At 38.5% G+C, this 21,838-nt stretch overlaps 1 protein-coding gene across 3 annotated transcripts in view; it reads right to left on the bottom strand.

The window, feature by feature from the left end:
* The window catches only part of casz1 (castor zinc finger 1), a 179,863-nt gene that overhangs the window by 133,959 nt on the left and 24,066 nt on the right, over positions 1–21,838 (bottom strand). For all 3 annotated transcript variants that reach the window (XM_014015776.1, XM_014015775.1, XM_014015777.1), the window contains exon 2: positions 8,574–8,639. The gene's annotated coding sequence lies outside the window, so the exon portion shown is untranslated. The remainder of the gene's footprint in view (positions 1–8,573; positions 8,640–21,838) is intronic.

The following is a 21,838-nucleotide window of genomic DNA, read 5'->3' as shown; positions in this document are numbered from 1 at the left end:
AGAGAGAGAGAGAGAGAGAGAGAGAGAGAGAGAGAGAGAGAGAGAGAGAGAGAGAGAGAGAGAGAGAGAGAGAGTGAGTCTCTCCTCCCCACAATTTCTCATGTGGCTCAACTTCCCTTTAAGCATCACAAACAAGCCTCAGGAGTGATGTCAAGGAGGGAGGGGTGATGGCGGGGGTGCTGCACTGCGAGAGAAAGCTGAGCGCAAACACAACAGCAACAGGAACCAACTTGAGCCATCTAAATTATTCATGCACCAGATGGATACGTTTCCCCAGGATTTCACACTAAAACGCTGCCGYTCAGCTACCCCCATGCATTACGTCGTCTTTTCATCGGACAGCACCGGGAATAAAGATAACTATCAGTTTATCTAAAGCGTTTCATGTCTGATTCATATCAACTTTGAAGAGTGGAAGCCCCTCGACAGCGTGATCCTCACGTTTGTTCTATTCCACAGACATAATGAAGGGGGGAACATGTTCTCCTTCCTCGATCTTCAAAGATGTAGGCACTGTTTTGACCTTGTCAGAAGGATATTATACGAATCAGAGGGTCCTTGGAGAGACATGTCATGTGTAACACTGATTACACCTAAACCGGCTTGATGTGTGCTTGTAGGCAGCCCAAAGATTCCCTGACTGAAACAAAAAAAATACAGTTTTATTGCATTTATTTTCCTGATATATGTATCAAAATACCCTTTTTTCTATTAGATACACGTTTTATTAAGTATGTATATTTAAAGTGTGAATCTACACCCAAGTTTTCAGTATGACAACAATCCAACTGTGCAACCATGGCACTAACCATAATTGCTGGGTGTTGATAGCTTAAAACCGTAGTCTGTCAATGGAAAAATCATTTTTTTGGAACACTCCCATGAGGAAAATGCCTTACTTCTTTCACAATGCTCGCTTCAAATTTAAAGACAATGTATTTATAACGATTTGACAAAACCAACAGCTCAAAACACAAAAACTTCATGATCACAGTCACTGAAAAAAAAAGATAATTAAAGATTTGTCTTTGGCTTTCTAACACCATGACTCAAAAACATAAATATGTTTATGTTGCGTCTCCTACCACTGTTATCAGTGGGCAGCAAACTAATCAGAAATACCTTCCAAGTTATCCGCCTACGCTATAATTACTATGTGGCTTTACACAACCCCCATCTGGTATCAACAAATTCTTTTTTTTTTTTTTTTACATAAACTCGCCTGTCTTTTTTCATTGAAAGTAACTTTCTGAGCCGGGACTGGGAGGTTAGAAACACCTTGGTCCCCGGGRTGCTCCTCTGCTGTAGTCATCCATTTGTGAGGGAAGATGACGACTTTTAAAAGGACAAGACATCATTAAGAGAAGAAGTAGGCTTTTCAGCAGTCTTTTTTTTTTTTTGCAACCCCCCACTCTTTGGAAGTAATTCCAGTGACTTTATACGGAAGAGAAAGTGCTAAAGACCGAGAGGGGCAGCGATTTAATGGTACAGTAATGTCTCAGACAAAGTATGGCAGTTCTTCAGATGTAGGGGAAAAAAATGAAACACCACAAAACTGTCCAGTTTAGTGATTTAAAAGGGAGAATTTTAAAATACCTACACTGAATAAAAACAGCAGCCGGAAAGCTCAACCAACACGAACGGATGAATTCTATCAAAATACCACATGTCAGCGTGTGACACTGAAACAAGAGATGGTCAAATGACATTTATTTAAGTGGCCTATCTTCAGCAGTAGAAGGATGCGGGAAAGAAAAGGTCAATCAAAACAAGCTGGAGACGGCGGTATCAAGCTGTAAAAAATGCCTTTCCCTCCTGCTCTCATTTGTCTTTCTCCCTTCCTGCTCCTCCTCCCACTTTTCAGGTTAGCGTCACTCAAAAAGTACCTAAAGTCTGACAAAAACAACAAAGCAGGACTGCTTAAAGTCTTTTTGTTCATCATTATGAYGACGACTGCAGGTGTGGCGCATTCAGCGTCACCCAACTCATAATAAAAATATGTCATCAGAGATCTGTGGCAGAAAAGATAACAGCATTTACGAGGTGCCGAGTTTGGATCGATACGATGACGAAAATCTCTTTCATATGTGTTGAGGTTCTCCTAAATGTCAAATAAGCTAGTGTATGAAAAAAAAAGAGGCAAGACCTTCCCAACAAGTTTAAATAAACCCCGCAGGATAATACTGGCTCTCCTGGGGGAACCAAAAGCCAGTGGCTTTGAAACAGGAGGGAGGGTATTTTCAGCGGGGCTGCCCAGCATGGGAGATCCTGCATGTCTCACAGCTGAGCTTGTTTTATTGAAAGGTTGTTTGAAAGGCCCTGAACCCAAGACATCAGTGGTCATGTTTGTTTGGCTTAAAGAGAAGCAGCAGTCAAAAGCTTCACTGGGGAGAGCAGAGCAGGTAGTCGGGAGTACAAGTCAGAAAACGGGACGAGTTAATAACTTGGAAATGTCTGCTGAAATTAATAAAATGTGGTCTTGATACAGCTTCAATTACAACCTGCTGCAAATGTGCAAGGGCGCACACCAAGCTTAACTGCGCTGTGCAAATAAGTGCCAAAACCAGTGTTGCTATCAGGTAATGGAGTGAGTGGAGGAGAGAGGGCCTTTGTGAACTTGACACTCCCATTAAGCCCCTACTGGAAAGTGCAGTATTTGATCAGGAGATGGGAATTGAGCAAAAATGAACTGAAACCAGATCCCACATGACTTATTTTCCTGTCGGCTCGCCGCTTTAGGTGTCACTCAGACTTAATAAAGCTTTCAGATTTTCATTTTATCACAGAAAATAGACTGGGCAAAAATAAAATCACTTGGTTTTTCCTTAATGGAGCAAAGTAATGGGGAGGTGAAACGGACACAACACATTTTGTCCATAGTAATACCATCAAAATGAAAGCATATTCACTTCTGGAGTTTTCCGGCAATCAATTCAAACTGAATATTGGCCTTTTTCACCGACTTTATTTCATAATGGTTCCAACAAATACAGCACTCTGGCAATAGACTGTCACCTCGGGTGATACCAACACAGCTATTTCACCCTATAGAGTTACAATATTCTCTAAACCACACTGAGCCTCCTTCGCCAGACTATAACTCTTATTTTATTTCTGCACTTTATACATTAGAGGTACATTACACCCATTCCATCAGATAGGATAAGTCCACTTTTACACCCAGGTGTTACATTCCAAGGTTAGGTCATTTGGATGCCGGTGACCTTTGATGGCTCCATCTTCAGTGAAAATTATCCAGTGATCTCCACATTGACATGCACACAGATGCCCTTGCGCCGCACATTCACACTATGGTGATAAGAGCAATTCACTGGGGGGACATCATGGAAATATTCATTTGGGACTTATGTATTATAATTAGAACGAATGGCCACATTTCATCGTCTTAAGTGTTGTAAGTCTTGCATCACAGGAATAGGAGCAGTTCTCATAAATGCAAGGTTTTTTTCTTGAAATTGTTCGTTCGCCGAGATTATAGCTGGSAAGTTTATCCTTCCAGTCTTCTTCAGAGAATACTTTGATTTTTAATCTGTAATTAGACGGTGTAAAATGAAAGGGGAAGAAAAAAAATACAAGTCTGACTCCCACGTGTTCTGGTATTCGATTAATAATTCTGAGGAAGACAGATGCTAAATTGTGTATGCCCATCAGCGCAATGACTTTCTGAAGATTTATCAATCATGTAAATCATGAATAAAATATTTCTGTGTTGTGAGAAAATCTTACATCTGTTTGGTGTATAATTGTCTTCTGGCTGCAAGAAAATAAGCACCCAGATCTGACCTGAGTGAAACTTTAAAAATGAGGTGGCGTCTCTTTGTTTGCACACAGCACTAAAACAATTAAATGAAAATACTATTCCTTTCTAAATATAAGACCTGCCATCTGTATCTCGTGCGTATGAGGCACACGTGTTTTCCCTCAATGTCTGAGCTGAAAAGTGAGAATAAATATTTGAGTGAGTGTCAGAGGCGTCACGACGGTGGTGGTGGAGGCTGAGCCAAAAGCCACCAGGACGGTGGCGTCTCCAGTCGCCCCTGGCGACCATCACGTTGCCATGCTCCGGAACAGACAGGCCTGCTCGCACAACAGATGGAACTAATGATGCGAAACAAAAGAGATCATTTCACTGTGGTCCTCTAGGAAGCCACAAAGCAAGGCTTGGAAGTTTGAATGACGGGATCAGGGGACTTGCACGGGGTTATGTACAGATAGGTTTTTTTTTCCAAGAGGTGCTTTGATGAATAGAAAGAAGGCTTAAAAAATGCCTCATTTAAAGGGCAAGAGTAAAAATATATTGGAAAATAAAATCAATCAAAGGCTTAGCAAAGAAATTGCTATATAGGCCAGGGTTTAGTAATGATTTTATAGACGATTGGCTTCTATATCAAATCATTAAACCATGAATGTAAAATTGTGGAACCAATTTGTTTTACATTTTGTTTATGTCCATTAATATTTCAATTTTTTTGTATTACTTTTACAAAAAAAATCTAAAAAAAATCAAAACATTTCATTATTTTACAGTAAAAGTACAAAGACATTTTATTTATTCGTTTGAAATCTGTTAAGTACACAAAAGATTGTAAAAAGTAAGTTTTAGAATCTTTGCTAACAAACTATACGGAACCTGTGAGGGGACATGGGGGGATTTTTTTATTTTGCGTTACCTCGCATTACTTTTGCGTTACTTCGCAATATTGCTTTGCGTTCCCACGCTAAAAATTTTTTGTACATGAGCTGAATTAAATCAGACATTTATTTTGAAATATCTGGTTACCAAAACAGGATGTCTTGCCACAAGTTCATGAAATTGACATTGATGTTGCGTGGCTGYACTGTGTTAAAATATCGACATATGACATACTTCCATGCGTGGCTGTGTGATATATTCATTCTGAAGCTGAATTGAAGTAGTAGGCTAACTCGCTAATGGTGTGAAGGTGAATTTCTTAATAAACCGGCAGGCACAAAGTCTTAAACGACTTTTGCGAGGGAACGCAAAAGGTATAGCGCAGGTAACGCAATACTTTTGCGTGGGAACRCAAAAATAAAAAAAATCCCCCGTGTCTCCTCGCGGGCTCCGTAGTATCTGTCAATCTTTTCTTGCCCAATACAAATTTTCAAAAGCGTTGAATAAATGTGGTTGATAAAATTGTTCCTATCATTCTAATTTCTGGCCAATAAAAGTTGGGATAAAACAAATTAGAGAATAGAGGCAATTTAAAAATTATTCCTTATTTCTGTTAAACAAGCGCTTTTACTTTATGAATCAAATAAATTAGTTGACAAGATGTATTTGTTGACAAATATCTTGGTAAACGTACACACTATGAAATCTCAACAGTAGTCTGTTGCTGTTTTTAAACCATAACAGTAGGATACAAGTTACCAACAAATCTCTGCATCCCAAAAAGTCAAAAACAAATCAAATTTGAGCAGAGGACATTAGCATTTCCTGAGGGACAGGATTAGATTTAGAGGTCATCTCCTATGAGTCAGACACCAATGTAATGTTTCACATTAAAGTACTTTTAAGTGAGGCTTATAGCAGCCCAGCTTGTTTTCCAAGTCAAAGAGTTCGAGAGAGTTCTGCTTTCTAAACACAATATGTAAAATAAAAGTTCAAACACCTGGGGAAGGGATTTAACCAGGGTGGAGCGGAGTGGAGCCCAATGCACACCCATCCACACAAGGAGGGGATCACTGGGAAAAGTTCAGCACCAATACTGACACAAACAGCAGAGCAAGGCCTGTATTAAAGTCAGGTTAGCAAAGATAACACTATCAGCCCGATCCCCATGGGTACCAAATGCCGGGCCTTGCTGGCAAATAAAGCTACAGTGTCTTGACTCCTTGGCACATTAGCTCTGATTACAATGACCTTCATTATATCAGCTACCCTTATTACAACACATAGAAGACGCCTCTCCCCTGGGCAGAGCACAGTGGGGGGAAGAGTACCGGAAAGCGGTGAGATTCACTTGTAAGGACTGAACTATTAAGAAACAAAGCAAAGACCTACGCTCTAATGTTCAATTATCACCTGTGAAAACACTTCCTGTCACTTCACTTAAAACGACTGGAGATGGATTATCAAATTCAATTTCAAGTACAATCACAGTACTGAGTCAAAGAACRTGTCCGTTTTGTTTTTAATATCATATTCATCTTGGGCAGCACCAAGAAGAAAATGTAGAAGTTGTATGTTTGCAAATTAGTGTCACTAAATATGTATAGGTGGAACCAGTAAGACAATTCCTCCTTCAAAGCAAATATTAAAAAAAGATATTCCTTTAAGACGCTTCCAACTATTTTCTGAAACAAAGCAGACCATCCCTWTGATACAATCCACTTGTATGCCAAGTTGCTATTTTTGGTATGAAGGCTCAAATTTTGCTGTGTCACGCAGCAAACAGCTTTGATTTTTAACACAGAGAATGTAGAAGGAAACCACATCTTTACAGGAAAACAAATCTCAGCTTCAAACAATCAAATCAAGATTGTGGAACCAGTTGGTATAGTCAAGCTCTGGCCAGCCAGGAAATGAGTGATTTTCTTTGTTTATTTATTTATCTAAATTTAATAAAATAAAATAATAGAATAAATATATGTATGCCTGCTCTTTAAAACTGAAGATTTTAAAACTGCCGTGTAAAGAGCTCTGATGGGGTTGTTAAATGAACGATAATCTGGAATTTTAAAAAAAACTGTCAAGATTCCAGTCTTATTGTTTTGTAAGACTGTTTCACATAAATGAGAATGAATTTTAGAATTGTAAAAAAAATGAACATCTATAATTAAAGTGAGATACTGTGGAAAGGTTTTGAACAGTTGACATATAGTCCTAGCTAATGGCTACTCTGGCCGGGAGCATGACCAGAGAGGACTACTGCTGTCATTTAAAAAAAATCACTGCGGTTTAAGAAAATATTTTTAAAAAAATTTTGCATTACAATATTGTTGACATAAAATGATGCAAAAAAAATGGCATACACTGAAATCAGTAGCAGTTAGCTGTAGCACTGCTTGTGCAGCCTGGGGCACCTCGAGGAGGAGTGATATAAGTTGACAGCAATGTAAAAGTAAATAAAATATTACTGACATTAACCAATATAAAATTATTTAGATTGATCACACTGGTTTTAGCCTGCTTCTACTAGTCGTTAGCTTGTTAATCTGGTCCAAAGACAAAATAAAACTATCTACAATAGGTAAGAAATAAAATGTATATAACTTTTTCAACAAAACCCCACTTTGAAAGATCTGAACTATCACTTTACGGTACAACAATCTCCAGCAAAATGTAAAATATCGAAAATGCGGACATTTCTAAACAAGTAAATCTAGAGACGCCACAAAATCTGGAGTCTTGTGGGACACCACTCTTTATTTGCTCTTCCACATCCYAAGCATGAAGCCGAGTCCTGTTTAATATGTAACAATGTTGTTAACCTCAATTTCCTGCCTCGTCTGCCCCTCCACAGGCTGCATTGTTAGCTTTAGCAAGCTCTTGGCAAACATTAGCGCCATGGTGGTGCGTCTCATTCAGTCTGACCACCCCGCAGACACAGGGGTTTCTCTCCCACAAGCCCTGCTCATCCCTCCTTCAGGCCCCTGCAGCGCCTCTCACCCTTTGCTTTTTGCCAGCAGGTGACTCAGGATAACAGATGTTGGCCTGAGAGAGACGCCTCATTGCATTCACTTAGTGCTGCCAACACACCTAACGCAAGATGAGCCAAACCATGGGGGGTGTCTGAGAAACCATCCCTTTAGTCAGCAGGAGGGACGGATGTTTTTATTTCTGCTGAAACACGAAAGGAAGGAGAAATTCAGTCTTTTAAATCAGCTTGTTTTGGATTGGGACAAATTGAGATGGGCCTTATAAACTCCTGTAGGCCGAGACAGCATGAGAGACACTCCATATCACTTTTAGCCGTTCAATCACACATTTGTCAAAGTCTGAATCCTGAAGACTGAAGGACACAAAAGAGACGTAGCCAAGAGTGCACTTAACAGAATCAGAGTTTAAGCCATGTTGATCCCCTATGACAGCATGTTAAAAAAAAAGGCAAATAAAATTGTAACTTAATTATAGATTTATAATGAGCCACTACACCACTGCCAAAAACAAGTCCCATACCAAGCCAAACAGGCACCTGCTGAATGCTCTCTGCTCCTGGGTTTTCATAGCTTAATTAATCTATGCCTTGGGGTATCATGACTCGTACGTGCTGCTTGCGTGTATGTTTTGAGACAATTAAGTTGCTCCGAGAACCAGAGGTGCAACTTCAACACGGAGCAGAGACACYGACACCACGCCATCACATGACACATTTTCTGTGAAAGTAATCTCAATTACCAAATCAGCTCTTCAACCCTGAAGTAAACAGAGAAATACTGGCAAACGTGTGAAATGCTCTTTTACATAGCTGACTCGCAGATTGATCAAACACAAAGACAACCAGGTTTTCATCTAAAATGTTTTTTTACTTGTTTTTCTAATACATTTATTTCATTTATAGACTCACAAATATAAGATCAAGACTTACCTTCCTGTTGAGCAATCTGCACTGAAGCTCGATCCGGCTGAAGCTCACTCTACTGCCATCTGATTTCTGTAGATAACATAAACATAAAACATCTGTTTACTGTCACACCAGGTTTCTTTGAAATGCGAGATTTAAAGAATTTCACCAGATTGCACCAAACACCAGTTTGACTGTCAAAGAACGGATCATCAAAGCACAAAGTCAGTCAAACCAAGTCAGATTCAGCAAACAACCCGAATTGTTAGTTTTATGCCAAATCCTGTAGCATTGCAAAATCATTGGAAATTCTTTCCTGCTTTGACTGCAACAAAAAAGTGTTAAAATCTTGATCATGCAAGAACAGTTTTGAACATGTTTTTTTGTCTGAGGGTTTATCTGAAGATTCTTTGAACCACGTATCAAACAACGTGAGAGTCTTAAGCTGAAAGTAGCAAAGGATGAACTGCATGAACTCATTTGTAATTGTAGAAAGAGTTCATCCTTTACTTTTTTTATTACAAGCAATGCCATGCTGTTAATAACAGTTTGATAATGCTCATGATGAAAACTACTTTTCCCATATTTGCTATCATGTTTGTGATCAAAAACATTGGAAGAAATCAGAAGCGCTGCAGGAAGAGTTCAAATCTGGTAGCARTTTACGACTCTAAAACATAACAGAGAGTTGTGTTTGTATGTTTACTGAAAAATCTAGATGAGTATGGTTATAAAGTATTGATGTGATATATAGCGGCAATAACCGGTGACCAAAATGAATTAGGACAAAAGTATGGAGATCTCTTAAACTCTAATTAGCAGTTCGAATGAGCCTGATAACAAAAGAGAAAAGGTATTTAATGCAATAATTATTACTATTGCTAATTACGTTTCCAATTATGTCACTAATGAGAACAGCTTAATTAACAGCACGCTGGATAAATAAGAGTTTAGCTTCCTACCAGTTGTGATGTGGTTACGATATGAAGGGCACGTCTTACGACCACAAACAGAAAAGAACGGTCAACTTTGACACCAGCATATTGTCTCTTTCATTTAATGAGATGTAAATAATTTCCAATAACATAAAGCTATAGCTTTTGTTCTGTGCTACGCTTAATATATTATCAACTAAAACAATCAAATCTAGTTGTAATAAGAGCCTCTGAAAACTAGAGATGCAACTTTTCAGCCAACAGCAAACTGCCTGAAGCTGCTTTTTCACTTACATTTACAAAACTAAAGTACCAAATCCTATCTGAAATTTCAGATCTTTTATGTTCTCGGGACATAAAATAAAGACACAGTCGGGAAGATAAAAGGCACTCAGACAGAAAAGTTGCAATACTGTTAATCTGCTTGGTTTGTTTTGATGCATTTACATAAATCCTCAAAATAGCACACCTTACTCTTTATCAGGTCATCAACAAAATTCTCCTCGAGTGCCACAATTTTCTCAATCAAAGAGTGCAGGGGCCAATTTTTAATTAACCATCTTTATGGTAATTGTGACCAGTCTGTTTTATTTATTCATATTTCTATTACCGTACATAAATAACATTTCTCATGCTATACTTGTAAAAATGCTAAGTAACATTCCACTTTTTTTTTGAAGTTTTGATTGTGATTTCGCTTGTAAATCACATATAATAAAGTTATATAATAAAGCGCAGTTGTTAAAAAATAACTAACACAAGACACTGACATCTGAAGAAAAGCCAAGGAAGGTTTCATGCAGTAGTTTTTTGGCACGTGGGTGGAGTTTGTCCTAACGTGATTGGCAGAATTCTTTGATGTGGGCGGAGTTTATCTTAACAGTGAAAGGTGCAGTTCTTGGTGAGGGCGGAGTTTTCCTAACCTTGATTCGTGGAGTTAAGAAAATACGTGGAGATTGTTGTGGCAAAACCGTGATTGGTCGGATTGACTTGTGTTATGAAGTATTGTAATAGTAAAATTATTATGAACATGTAAATATAATTTATTGACTGTTTATTTATAGTTTAAAACAGACCAATATATTTAAAAATGACTTTTTCCAGGCAGGTTATGGTTGTTTTGACTAAACAAAGTTGTTACACACCCCTCCACATGTACAGCGTTCAAATTTCATGCAGCTAGCACTTTCTTATCTTAAGTTTTGAATAAATTTTTATATTTAAAATTATAGGTGGTTTTTGGCTGTTTTCACCGAGTTCCCCCCCCCCCCCCCACCCGCAGCGTTTATCCAACCAAATCCTTATCATTAAACCCCGCCCAAAAATAGTCAAGCAATCACATCTTTACCAAACTCCTCCCACAAAAGTTCAACAGACCAATCATGTCTTCGACAAACTCCTCCCACACACCAAGAAACACCCACTTAGTGGAGAAGGGGTTAACTGCTGAATGAAAGTGGGCGTGTCACAAGAGTGGGCGTGTCTAAACCATAAACACTGTGGGCTTCGAGGCCTAWATGACGGTATCCTTAGACCCTGTTTGATGTCTTTACAGCCTGACCCTGACCCCAACACTAAGGTYAACCAGGAGAAATGTGACCCAAGTAGGGTTCTCCAGAAAAAGTGGTGCCGTACAGTAACGCCCCTTTTGTTCTTGTCCAATGAGGTGGTGCCRTACGGTGTCGCCCCTTTTTTGCTTGTCCAGTCAGGTGTGTCTGTTTAACAAAGTCCGTCAAATCAGGTGTGTCRCTTTAGAATTGCCTTTCGTTGTGACACGCCCACTCGTCCGCAGAGACCCCTACTTGACTTAGTGACTGCAGAGACCCCCTTCTTCTTGTGGCTGGGAAATGGGTTTGCTTCTTTCTATCTTGCAGGAAACTGTATTTGGCACAAACACAGAAACAATACTTCAACATCTCCGAAATCTGCTGCGTACTACTGCTCCAACTGTAAAACAATTTTACAAAAAATGTATTAATGTAAAGCAAAGTTGCAAGTAAATTAAACTTGAATTCTAACTCAGGTTTCTCAAATTTTAGTGCTTTTCAAATCTTACTGAGCAGAGTGGGTCTGATGACATGCTGTGAGCAAGAAAACTGATCACTGTGTCAGACTGTGATTAACCTATTAATAACTTTAAACTTGGTGGGCTGACCGGAATAAGTTCAGGAGCTGATTGTGGCCCACTGGCCAACAGGTAATAATCATTGATGTAAATAATTAAGGCAAGTCTTGACTGTGTTTAAACTGAAGAGCTAATAAATTATTTAAAAAAGCCTATTTTAAGTCACTTGTCAAAAAAAAAAACTGACGTCTCGCACCCAGAAGTCTCAAAAAGCTGCTGAAATTCCCCACATTCCTTCAGGGCGTACCTCCAAGTTCTGGGAGAGCGGAAGTGTTGCAGGGAGTCGTGTTTGAGTGCCAAGTAATGGAACAATGGATTAGTGTCATATCTTCCACATGGCTGCCTCCTAATCCTACCATCTGAGGTAAATACAGGACCAGGTGAGGCAACTGTCTGAGACACCTCTGGAACACAGAGGGATCTCCTCCTCAACGCCCAGAGGACTGCAGTTTCCTACTGGCGGGGAACTTCTCTGTGCGTTTGAGCAACAGAGGAGCATCTCTAACAAATGTAACAGATTGATTGAACACAAAACTAAAACTCCATTTTTTTTTGTCCGAGTTGGATTATTGGGAAGATTATTACAGGAAGAATAAGTGCTTAACGTGGCAGATTTTTGCCAGAAGAAATAAAACTTAGAGCGTCTATTAAATATCTAACATCTTGCAAAAATAAAATTGTCACCTATTTTTTTAATTCATGTTTATGTTTGTACTCGTCTTMCTTAAAACCCCATTTATTTTATGGTCAGAACATGAACATCTGTTTCAGCTCTGACTTTATGTGTTTTTGAACGGAAGCAAAAGGTGATACGTGTGTGCGTCTGTGTGTGTGTGTGTGTGTGTGTGTGTGTGTGTGTGTGTGNGTGTGTGCCCATGTGTCACTGCCAAGGAATGTTGCCAACTTTAGTTTCAAAGTCTCTGCCTCTCACCTCAGACTTAACACAAGAGGAGGAGCGAAAACAAACAAAACTAAAGAGAAACATTCATTGTGGTGCCTTTTTTTATTATCCAGGCCATTATGTAAAAACAGGTTTTGATACGTTATGGCACGACTGTTTTTCAGTACATTTTTTACACATGACCTCATAACTTAAAAAAAGAAATGTACACACCCATAAAGCAGCTACTTTTTTCAAAAAGACAAACAAAAAGTTGGCATTTGACAAGTAATTGGCACACACACTKTTAAACTGGTATTTTCCATTGTACAGGTGAACATTTCTTTGTCAAGAAAGCACAATCCGTTCCTCAACATTTTTCTTTTTTTAGTTTTTGGGATAAATTGTATACTTTCTATTGTTTCTAAGAGACATTCCTGTGGTTTTACTTGTTTAAAGTCTGTAAATAACTGCTTCCAGCATGTACTGTAATAAAACATATTTCATACTGAACATTTTGTACGTTATCCTTAAATAAATGTACCTAAAAAACACAGTTCTACCACAAAAACAACCCCGAGCCAAGCCACTAGTGAAAACCGTGTCAGAACATGTAATTGAGGGAAGGTTCTGAAAAAAGGTGCATATTTTGATTTTAGTGATAAAACGGCAATTACAGAAGCTGGAACGTGTTAACTGTTCGCTGACTGATGGGCGCCTGGAARACGATACGATTGATAACGCACCTGCTCATCACAGCTCGGGCCTTCAAAGATGGTCACCTAACTAGAAAAGGGATCACTGAAGTCATCAGGAATCTGCTCCATCTTTGAGGCAAAGAAACAAAATCTTGAAAACTTTGCAAAACTATACGTGACAAAAAAAAATGAACAAGAATAGTGAGATTTTCTTAGGTTATGTTACCATCCGCTGCCCACGGGCACAAGAAAGAGATAAAAGCACTGGAAAATACATACACACACCTTTGTCACGCAATGTGACAAACAGAGCAAAAAGGGCAATTGGGTTCAATCTTACACTCCCTATAAACGCAGCAGACACACCCCACTCATTATTTACTGTATCTTTTTGCACAGTTTTCATTAAAGTCTTCACTGAAAACAAGTTTTCCCAAGAATTACAACCCACATCTCTATTATCTAAGGGGTGGCAGTCAAGGACACGTGTTCTTACGGTTATTAAAATGTGAAAAGGCACATTTTTAACTATCAGCACACCTCGCTGCTCATGTCAAGATCTTAAGTTTTATTCCTGCTTTTTGTTATCAGTTCCAAGTGTTGCTTATCTCCCTGAAAATGAATCCAGCTAGTATACGGCTGCWAGGATAACTGAGGGAAATTTGGACAAGACTTCAAAGAAATCAAAGTAAATTACRCCTCTATTAAATCCCCGCTGTTGGTTTAGTTTCGCTCTGAATGCAYTGACAGTGGTGTGTGGCCTGAGACGGTGTTAAAATGTTCTTAATGGTTAAACTTTACAACTTTAAATGCAGTTTCAGCTGCATTGTGTGCAAAAAAATGTGAACAATATGGCCAACCTGCCAGCAGCATGTTTTTTAATTTATCTTTTTTTATTTATATAGCAACACTTCCAAAGTGGTGTGCACAGATATWAATGCACACATCTTTGATACGGTGCATACATACCAGTCAGCTGGATAGATCTGTCTTTTATTGAATTACCTTTAATTAACAAACACCACTTGTCACATAAACAAAAAAAAAATCTATGGCTTAGATTAATATATTCCTAAATTGAAAATTACAAGAATGTCTCCCTTAATAGATTTTTTTATTCCTTTTGTTGCTTTGAGAAGAAAATAGCAGGTATTCAAGGTTCAAGCATCAAATCACTTCATTATGACATAAAATGAACACATTCTGAAAAAGTGTTTTTCACTTTTGTTGAAATTCTGAAACACTTTTTTTCATGATCTGCATGCCTTTACCACAGTTGCTTTCTTAAATAAATAAATAAATAAATAAATAAATAAATAAATAAATTTGTAGACATGCAGAGACAGATTTCTGTGGAGTTTCACTTGATCCAATTTAAGGGAACCACCCAGGTCTGAAACTCTCTTTTGCTGTGTTTTCCTTTGAAACAGACTTCACCTGGATCATATATCTGTGCTGTGTATCAGTGAGCCGCCAGCACAAGATAAACTTATCTCACAAAGAAACAAAGTACAAGATAAAACATCCTACTCATCATTTCAAGCAACATTGGTGCACTTCATCTGTTTTGTGCCATTACTAAGAGAGAATAAAAACAAAGAAGTGGAAAACGTTGAGCAGTTTATAACGTTGAGCCATCAAGTCATTTTAACTGGAATAAATCTCGAGTTTTGGCCTTTTCTCTGTTGACCTGAAAAAAAAAGACTGGGTGATGTTAATCTCATAGGTTTATAAATACGCTGACTTTCCAAACTTTGTCTCAAAAATAAAGCAAATGACTCATAAATTCATTTGACTGATGTGAATAAAGCATGTGAAAAGTGTGAAAAGACAGCAAAATAGTTTCAGGCTGCAACTTCCGCAGCTTGTAATAATATAAGGAAATAGTAGACAACATGACCCTTTGAAGTCTGTAAGACCATGAAAACTTTTTGTCAGACTGCCAGAAAARGTGAATCAGAACTCAGGACTGACTGCAAAAGGATTTGGGGGAAGTATTTGCAGGAGCATTATTGTTGAGTTTTATTTAGCAGGCCCAATAATAATAGAAAAAAAAAACACAGTTGTTACAGTTGACGTGTGTTGTTTGAGCACRAGAGTGTGTGAAATGTACTGAGATTACATGAACGTTTCAAATGTCCTGAAACACTGCACAGCCAATCAGCTGATGGCGCWCATGTTGGCTGTTGACTCCCGGCAGTTTAAAGAAATTCTGTACGTCTCGCATGCGTACCAAGAACGGACGTGTTGATTATGTATGCTAGGAGTGGTACAGACTTTTATTGGAAAATTTACACCCATGCAGTGATTTATATAAATCAGTCGTTGCCACAAAGCAGTAAAACTCTAATTGTTTCTTCCATTTTCAAAGTCTAGCGTCCATTAAGGATGCAGTGAGTAATAAAAGGGACTTTTAATCAATCCTCTCTTGTTGATGARCTGATGTGTGAATGGCTTATTCCACCTGACAGTGCCACCATATGTTGGTTTCGCTTGTTTTTTTCCTGAGAGTCAACAAAGACGGRGGGAGCTTATGTCATTTTTAGTGTAGGTTAATGTCTTTGCATCATAATTCAGTCGAAGAAAAATGAGTTTTCCTGTTGTTTGCTGTTTTGAAAGAAATTGTTGAACRGTGCTTCAGAATTTTCCTGCTCGTTTTAATCTTAACAATTATGACAAATCAGTTCTCGTGCCTTTTCATACAAGAAAATCAAATCATAGTGATTTTTTTCTTAAGGGCCTCCACATCTCAGTCGTGACCCTTTCTTAGACAGATTAGGCCGGCCGAGCCCTTCTCGACCGGCTGGCATGGCCACAGTAAATTCTTAAGGCTGCTCATGCTAGGGACCTTGGGTAATTAATAAAACCCCCATTACATGCCTTGTGCCCGTTGTTTGCTATTTCAACACCCCATTTGTGCCACGATTACAGTCATTATCAGTCACCGCCATTAATTCTCTACCCAAAGCCAGAACTGCATACTAATAAATTGGGCTCTATTTTTTTTTTTTTTTTTTACCTTTCAAGGAGTTGATGTTGGAGCCAGGCCAGGAAGTGCCACTCCAGATTAGGAGTCATCTGCTGACAAAAAAGGAGCCTTTTGAATGGAAGGCTGCTGCATCTTTGGAGATAGTTCAAATTTCCCCTTTGATTATTYTCCTTTCCCCTCCAAAATGAATCTTTATTAAGCCTAAATCCCGCATAAAATGAAATTAGCAGACTGCAAAATATTGYTTTCTTTTCTGACTCTATTCCCCTGTGCTGGCATGCAAATTATAATGCTTATTTATGCAAATGAGGTGTCGTCTTTAATTAGTTTTGCTTGAGGGCATTAAAATACATGTATTCTTTCCCCAAAAATGATTTGTTTTGTGGCTCTGTTCAGTTTAAGTTCAAAATGAATGATTATGCCAAGTAAAAGGGTTTATTAATTCTTCAGGTCTTTTTTTTTTTTGCTCCTCTTTTGGAAGAATTATCTTCTCCACCCACTTCCTGGGAAGAGTGTACTCTCTGTGAAATCGAAAAGCCTCTTCAGGCAGCACTACACCGACAAGCACTTATAAAAGGTCCCAGGTTGAAACCGCATGGTAAAAATGCACTTCCACTTTCAAATCGGAAAGCTGTGCTCCTCAGCAGTTCTCACTATATATATATATATGCGTGTGTTTTGCTACATTACTTTTTGTATAATGATACATTATTGAACAGGAGATTTGCGTAACTGTTGCACTTAACATTCATTTAATGGATGTATTGTAACATGCTATTAAACCACTGGAAACAAAGAAACAAAACATCGTGATCCGCACCGCGGCAATTTGCTCTGCATTTTCTTTTGAATCACAAACGTTTACCTAGAAAATTTCCTGTTTGCGGAGCGACAGCTGCATCGTGTTAGGATTTCCACACACGGCTGCCTTCAAACTTGAAGTGCGGATGAGGTGTTGAAGGATGTTCCGGCTGATTTGGGCCCTATTTTAATATTTGTAGAAAAGGATCCGCGAGCGTGACAATAAATCTGCGGCTATGTACTGTTTTTATGCATTTACTCTTGATTTACAGTTCCTTGTTGAGTGCCTATCGAACAGAAAACGGCTTTATGTCATAGTAAGAGGTGTTGGGTCAACTTCGGTTAGAAGCAGCCACAGACTGTATCAAGCAATATTTCAAACCACTTCAGGCTGAAAGTGACCAACTGCTGCTCCGGTTATTGTTCAATATCCTATCAGTATTCTGAATCCCTTCAGCTGCTCAGATGAGCTGAAATGGCAAGTTAAGATCCCCTCCTCCTTCGCATGCATGTATGATTTATGGAAAGGAAGCTAAAACCATTACAGCATTTTTATTATTATTGTTCTTTCAAGGCTAATGCAACAATAGATTTTTGCATGATTGATGTGTTATACTAAACATTAGAAGATTACATTAACTTTGCATAGAACAGCTAAATAACATGAGATTACTTATTGTTATTTTTCCTCCACACAGTCATACTGTAAACATCATGCACGTACTGTTTCTTGGCATGTATTGATCGTTCTGTATACACACACCGGATAAACARTGTTCGGCGATGCTTTTGTTGTCTTCCGACTCTGCTTTTCAGCGAGAACATAAACTGTTCTTCCTCGTTTCAGAAAACTTCTCGAATGACAGTGTTTCAGGGATTAAACAAAGTGGCTCTGATAACCTTCGATCGCCCCCCCCCCCCCCCTTCGCTCTGCAAATTATTAAAACCGAAGTCTTGTGGGTGGGAATGTGGCAACAATATGCTGATACTTCAATCATCTGGGAGGAAATTCCACATGTAATAAGGAGGAATTGCATACGTACAGTTTATGGTGCAGCCACGGCTTTGCTTTCATGGCATCTGTGATAGAAAAACTCTGCAGACCACATCAAGCCGCTCATCGAGCAGCCGCACAGGCTGACTGCGCATTTTCAGAATTCCATCATTTTATCTGGAATAAAAGTTTCTGGAATATGAGAGGTGGCACGGTTAGAGCCCTGAGAGGTGGCACGGTTAGAGCCGTCGCCTTTTAAGTGCGAAGGTTACAGGTTCACCTCCCCGGCCTTTTCTGAGTGGAGTTTGCATGTTCTCCCTGTGTATGTGTGGGTTTTTCTCCGGATACTCCGGTTTCATCCCACAGACTAAATATATGCATGTTAGGTTCAWTGGTAACTCTAAATTGTCCCTAGGTGTGGGTGAGATCTGTCAGCACCGAGGATATGTATTTAGGATGACTCTCTGCAACTTTCATCCATCTGCCTTCTTTAACCGCTTTTTTTCTTCCCCTCTTTCTCAGCTACAAATTTAGCTCAGCATCTGTGTGACTGAGTTACTATGGCCAAATTTATACTGGCTAATGTCAGCTAGCTGCGGCGGCCATCTTAAATTGGGTTGACACCAAATATTTGAGTTTTATWCGTAGAGCCTGAGAGCTTCGCTAAAATCTGTTTAGTGGTTTGTGTGACATTTTGCTAACAGACAAATAGTATAGGAGTACAAATCACCAGCTGAATTAGAATATATTATTATATCAATTTGTTTGGGTGACTTGTTTCTCGATATCACAAAGTTTGGCAAGAWATGTTTTCGATTCATTTCAATTCACAAGTCTCGATATAATGTAATATGTACCCATTTAAYACAATCATTATGTTAGTTGAATATACCAATGCTTTTGTTTTGCCTTTAAGTAATTAAATCATTAATTATTAAACTGATATATGGATGTAGATCGATGTATTCTAACACCTTTAACAAACAGTATTGGCAAGGTTTTTTTAAATTTAGCAAAATGTGGAGAGTTTACAGAATGTGTTGTGGGTAACCATCAGCAGGTAGCACAACTTCTATTTTTATCTTCTATTTCCCAAAGTCAGTTAAATGTGGCAGCCATTTAAATTGGGCTGACTMCAAAAATGAATCAGCTGTAGATGTACACCCAATGATTACTTTCTGAGAGTTTCATTAAAATCCATCAAGTGATTTATGAGATATTTAGCTAAAAACAAATATTCCAAAAGCTATTGGTAATGTCTAAAAAAATACAACCTCACAATCAGTTAGCACTCAGAGTGAGGGGTTGGGGATAACTATCAGCTAGTGACACGTTAAAATGTAGCTCAATATCTAAAAAATTGGCCAGTATTGTGTTTGCAAAAATTGCTCATTTGTGGGTTTTATTGAGCTAAAATCCGATGTGCAGCCTGCAAAAATTAAATGAAATAATCTGCCAATGGTATAAGACAGTTGAACTTGGTAATATTTTAATAAGGAAATAAGGAAACTTTGCAGGCTAACACGATTAATAATCAAACATACAGTATTACGCTCTTGCTTAGAGTATATCAATCTCAAAACAAGATCCAAAATAMWTGGCTGGATATAAGATTGAAAGATTTGGTTAGTTAATGATTTATGCAGTGAAGGCCTGTGTAAAGAGACAGAGTTGACTTCATAACATAATCAGTTGTAGAATTACATCCAGTGACTGCTTTGTGAGAGTTTCATAAAAATCTGTCTACTGGTTAAAAGAGGGGCAAAATCATAAAAACATAAATGCTCTACATTTGCCTTTTCGTAGCAGCTGGTATTGAGTCAAAACTGTCTAGATTTTTAAGCAAAACTCTGACTTATAAAATCATTGTTTGTGTGTGTGTTGTTGTTTTTTTAATACAGGCAGTGATGGGCATCCAGCCAACTAATTCTTTGCCCAAAGTGCAAATTGTGCCACTCTCAGGTGTGTAAGACTATAATTACCTGWAAACGTAGACTGGAAGTTATTCTTGACGAAGAGAAGAAACTGTAATAAAACTGAGCTTTCGGTGCTTGGTCGAGACAAGYCTACAGGACGTATTAATAGCATGTTTTAAGGATGGAGCACTTTTCCATTCGTCTTGTGGAAAAAGTTTGGGTAAAACACCTGGCGCACTAAACTTGGGGTGTCTGAAAACTCCTCCGTAAAGCACTGATCGTTCCRGCGTATTAGTAATAGATTTTTCACCATGTGTTCAAGTTTACAACGGTATGTTTCAGTTTGCTTTAAAATATCAATTAAAGCTAATTTTGACAAACAGTGTATGGTTTATGGCAMATTCTGATGCAGATTTTATTTTTTAAGTAAGTAGGATCATATTCAGAGTAAAACCTGGTATAATATATTAATCCTACTTTACTTTCTCATTTGTGTGCAGAGTACAAATAAATCAGGCCTATGTTTTGAGTTTTTCATTTTTTACCACTTGAGGAACAAGTTCGAGCTCAGAGGAACACCGTGTTTCTTCACGTGTTTCTGAAATTCACAACTGCCAAAGAATGCAACAATATGAAAGTAAAGAAAAGAAGACTTACATAAGCTCTCATAAGACTAGTACGGTAAAAACCTTTTTAGGTGTGGCTGCATTTCTGTGAAAATAGTACAAGATTATTTGTTTCAGTCACGCAAAAGGCCAAGGACATAATCTTTTGTAAATCTGTGCTTGCTGAAACTGAACAAACAGAATGAAAGGAATGCACAATTTYTCACATACTGTCCAAAACCCTGATTGCTCCTTTAATTTTAACTAAATTTACACAGAAAAAGTGGAGATTTTACACCCCCATAGTCCCGGTTTTCGTGGTTTTTTTGGTGTCTTTTTTTCCAATATGAGTTCACATTTAAATGAATGGACTTTATGTTAACTTTCTACATATAAAATGAAATAAAAACCCGAGCATGTCAGCATATGATACTGTGGCTTCAATGAGTCACTCAACTCATGACATAACAAAAATATATCCCAGTTAAGGAAACTGGCCTTGCAACTTGACATCTGGTTTAGAAAACAGACAATTTATTCGCAAAAAAAATTAAATATGTTTAAGGGCACCAAAACCAGGCAGACAGGTTGGGCTGTGATTTACTGACGGAGATGTAATTATTCTAATAAGTGCCCAAACAACAGTCAGTACATACCAGTGACACGTGAAAGCTCCAAACCAAACACTGTAACCTGACAGAGGCTGTGAAAAGTTCTGCGTGTTGTAGAAAACTTGTGTTCTCTTTTTGCTTTCATGACAACAAGAGTTTGACCCAGTGTGTCATTATGTCTAATTTAATTTCTCCGCTGACCCTTCGATTTCCTCAGAGGAAGCATCTGGTGACAGCGAACACAACAGACAGCCTCTCCACCCACATGCAGCACATATGGCAAGGGAGAAGACATCTGTAGAGAAAAGGTGATGTGGAGCGAGCCTTTTCAGGGTCAGCATGTTTGCTTTCGTACGTTCTGGCCACCAGAGGCAGTGCTCCTGCACAGGAGGACTTCTCACGACGAGGGAGGCACCAGGTGGTGTTGTGTGACGAAGTGTGTTTAAATATGCTGAAGAGAGCAATGCGCACTAGAACGTTTTAAGCAGCATGTTCAAGTAGAAGTCACTTTTTTAAAATGACTTGAAGGTATTTCTTCAACTTGCTATAATTGTCACTAAGTAAAGTAACTGAAATAATTGTTTTTTTTAAGTTATTTGATTATTGTTAGAGATTTTTTTATTGGTTACTACGGCTCGCCTTTGGTGGCAAACAATAATGTTTTGTTGTGTGTGTGTGTGTGTGTGTGTGTGTGTGTGTGTGTGTGTGTGTGTGTGTGTGTGTGTGTGTGTGTGT

Source organism: Austrofundulus limnaeus, unplaced genomic scaffold (assembly GCF_001266775.1).
Source record: "Austrofundulus limnaeus strain Quisiro unplaced genomic scaffold, Austrofundulus_limnaeus-1.0 Scaffold134, whole genome shotgun sequence".
Lineage (NCBI taxonomy): Eukaryota > Metazoa > Chordata > Actinopteri > Cyprinodontiformes > Rivulidae > Austrofundulus > Austrofundulus limnaeus.
This window is presented reverse-complemented; position numbering and strand designations above follow the sequence as displayed.